This window comes from Staurois parvus, unplaced genomic scaffold, assembly GCF_062004578.1.
Source record: "Staurois parvus isolate SC_StPar_1 unplaced genomic scaffold, SC_StPar_1.0 ptg000198l, whole genome shotgun sequence".
In the NCBI taxonomy this organism is placed as follows: Eukaryota; Metazoa; Chordata; class Amphibia; order Anura; family Ranidae; genus Staurois; species Staurois parvus.
The window spans coordinates 5,117,701-5,121,571 of NW_028317994.1; the positions used below are offsets into that span (position 1 = coordinate 5,117,701).

The 3,871-nt window shown below is 39.7% G+C and overlaps 1 non-coding gene across 1 annotated transcript; it reads right to left on the minus strand.

Annotated features, from left to right (window-relative positions):
* Positions 1 to 2,070: 2,070 nt before the first annotated feature.
* LOC149461565 (U6 spliceosomal RNA) lies at positions 2,071 to 2,177 on the minus strand. Its single transcript, XR_016312831.1, has one exon. It is a non-coding gene; the product is annotated as a U6 spliceosomal RNA (small nuclear RNA).
* Positions 2,178 to 3,871: the final 1,694 nt, after the last annotated feature.

Genomic DNA, 3,871 nt, shown 5'->3' on the forward strand with positions numbered 1-3,871 from the left:
GATATGAGTAAAATCGCCAAATCCTTCTTATGGGCCAACAAAAATGTTAAGCATATTCAAATAAATCCCACAGGATGCTGGTAAATAACCTCAAACTTCACCAATTTCACTCTTTCCCTGGTTTTCTTATGCAACCAGATGGGACCCCGCACTTATCGCCCTCATGCTCTGTTTAAGGTATTTGGTGGGTTTTACCATAAATTATACAACTGTTTAAACTCTGCGGCTCAATATCTTTTTTCGCAAGAAAAATTTGACTCCTTTTTTATATCTGCCTAAGCTATCTACATCTCATCTTTTTTCATTGAATGCCATTATCACCCCCAGAGTGTTAGCTGAAGTAGTTAAGAACCTACATCCCAAAGGTCCCCAGGACTGGACAGACTGCCATACTGCTACTACAAGACCTTCCCCCCAACTCTAGGACCACATTTACTTGTCTTATTTTCCTCCCTGATGAAGGGTTCCCCACCCTTAATTTTTACATGCCCATATTAAGGTCATACCAAGAGCAGAGATAAATTACAGACCTATTGCTGTACCTAACTCTAATTTAAAAAACATTTACTAAAATCCTAGTTAACAGACTCACTAGAAAACTTCCCAAACTTATACATAAAGACCAAGCTGGAGTTTTCCCTAACAGACATGTTGGTGATAACACTAGATGTACAATTGACCTCATTGACTTAGTAAATAAGACTAAACACCTGATCTTTCTTTTGAGCCTAGATGCTTAGAAAACTTTTGATAGACTTATGTGGCCATTTATGTTTGCCACACTTTCCCTCTGTGAATTTGCTGGCTCCTTTATTGAGGCACTTTGTGCCCCGTATTCCTGACCTTCCTCTCAGCTGTCTTCTTTTCATATCTTTTTTATTAGAATTTTGTATAAAAGTACAAAAATACAAGGTCCAGGTTAGAAATTGGGTACACACATACCTTGCTCAACACTACATCCCAAATACAGTCTTAATGTTTCTATAGCAGATATAGGAAGGCCACTGGCCATGAACAAAATATACATCAACTGTAAATTGCAATAGATGGAGGTTACATTTCCAATCCAAATGGTTACACATATAACATATTGTACTTGCATAGTAGTTCACTTAACATTAATCATAGTAAATCCAGATGTACGGGCCCATCTGTACCAAACCTCTTGAGGATATTAGTATAACAAACAAGAAGGAAAGGAGAAGAACCAAACAAATAAGGTACCAGGAGGTAAGAGAAAAAAGAAGAAAGTGTGAACCAAAGCAACCCTAAGGGGGAGAAGATAACAGAGCTCGCATCTTAATATCTAGGACCGTCTCTCACTCAATTCTAAACAATTCTGTTGTTTGACGAAAATTTCTCGTTCCATCGGGATTACTTTGTTTCAAATTTTCCCATAGATTGATGGATAACTGCTAAGGCTCTCTCACATACATAATGTGTCTGTACTCTGTGATTCACTTCTAAAATAGAAGGAATATTGGTTGATTTCCATTTAGTGGTAATAGCCAGTCTAGCGGCAATAAGGATATGACCTATTATGGTTCTATAATTACCCGGGAAAAGGTTCAAAGTGATATTAAGTAGGGCTAAGCCCGGTGTTGGAATGGATGTTGTGCCCGATACCCTGGAAATAAGAGCAAAGACCTCTTGCCAAAACAGCTGTAGGCAAGGACACTTCCACATAATATGGAGAATGTTTCCTTCACCGCCACAATTCCTCCAACACAGTGGAGAAACATTGGTGTACATTTTAGATAACTTATATGGGGTAAAGTAACTTCGATGCAGTAATTTTAGGGAACATTCCCAGTGGCTGGTACAGTTAGTAATGCTCAAATTGCTACCCATGGCATTCTCCCATTCATCTCGTGTGAAGGATCTTTGAAGATCCCTTTCCCACTTTCCTACACAACTTAGCGTGGATAGGTCATTATCATGATGTAGAAATTGATAGAACCAGGAGATTCCCTTTTTCAGTCTAATGGGATTAGTAATGGTATGCCATATCTTAGAGTCTATTTCCAGCCACGTCTTTAGACCAGTGCCAAGAAATCCTTTAATCTGCAAAGAAATATGGAACGCTTCAAAAATTTGCATGTCATCCTTGCGCAGGGGCCATGCTAATCTTCTCTGTATCGTTCCAATTTTAGTATATGTGCTGCCGAAGCAAGCACCCTCTCAGCTGTCTTCTATTCTGTTGCAATCATTCTCCCTGAGCAATGGCACCGGCAAGGTTGCCCCCTAGCCCTTTTACTTTTTATTTTATGTTTAGAACCTCTTGCTGAAGCCATTCGTTCTCACTCTGACCAATCCACATGTGTCTCTTCCCAATCTTCTTGACCTACTGATGTGCTTTAGTTCACTTGCGGGCTATTAGGTCATTACAACCAAAACAGAAGCTCTACCTCTCCATATCCTCCCCACTTACCACCTTACAGTAGAACTTTCCCTACCATTAGTGTTCATATTCCCTTAAAGATGTCTATATTTTCCACACGTCTCTGCCTTTTTGAGACTTTACCAGTTTCTATCCTGATGGCTCAGCTCAAAGCCCTTCAGAGATCCTTTCTAAACTTTATTTTGCATAACAAATCACACCGCATCACCAGCTTTTTGGTAGTTTCCCTTCCATCCCAAGGAGGCTTAGGAGCTCCAGATATTTTTAAGTATTATTACGCCACTCACCTCAGGGCAGTTACCTCATGAGCAGCTTGATATGCATCCAATAGATGGTCAGAAATTTAAATGAGTATTCTCTGCCCTGTGCATACCTGTTCCATGCTTTGGTCAAACCTCAGTACATCTATTATTCAATTATGGGGCTTATGCTTAACTCTGATGCTGTTTACTCTATTTGCATAACAAGCTCTCAGAAATGCTTTCTCTCTTCCCCATGCTCTCCTCTTTAAATGTATCCATAGTCACAAGCAGGTATTTTTCAGCTTAGCCATATAGTACATCCTATCTTGCAAACTGTATTCTTTTGCTTAGATCTAAAGCAAATTTTAAGTCCCTAAACAATTTTTTTTCATATCTTCAAATTAAACATTATTTCTTCTCTAAGTCTCCTTCCCTAGCTTGGGATAAACCTACTGTCTTTAATGTCTTGTATGTGCCTAAGGCTCAAATCAACTACAACTAATATTATCAATTTATAAAATCTTCCATGAAGCCACCTTGCTCACTGTGTCCTGTCCTTCCTATATGCATAAATGGTGACATATGCTACAATGCCCTCTTTCTCTCCTGAAATAGAAAATAATATGGGACTCTATTTCTAAGGCCTCGAGATGCGTGGTGCAGAGAGAGATAGCTTATACAATCTTACCCTTCTGGTACAAAACCCCAGAGGTTATCCATAATCACAACCCGTCCATCTCACAGCTGTGTTGGAGATGCCATCAAGATGTTGTCACCCACTACTATTTTGGGAATGCACTCTTATTTAACCCTTCTGGGCTTTGGTCCAGTCCCTTCTTCAAAGCCTCTTTGGGACTGTTCTCCCTGTAGACCCAGTTCACAATTTATTGGGTGCACCTGTCCAGGTATCTCCAAACATGCTAAGAAGCTGATTGCATTTGTCCTGCTAGTTGCCAAGTGGGTTATACCTATGGTTATACCCAACTCATTCCAAATTACTGCATACTATAGCTGAGATATGCAGCATGGAATATCTCACTGCCCTGGTGAATTATTTTTTACCTCAATTTACAACAATTTGGGACTTAGGGGATAGCTCTCAGTTTAGCCCAGAGTTGTCATCTCAAGCCCCTGGATAGCTAATTCAATTCCCTTAATATGTTAGCTACCCTTTCATGTTGGATTTATTTTGTACTCCCTTATGTGTTCCCCCCTCCCCCATCCTTTT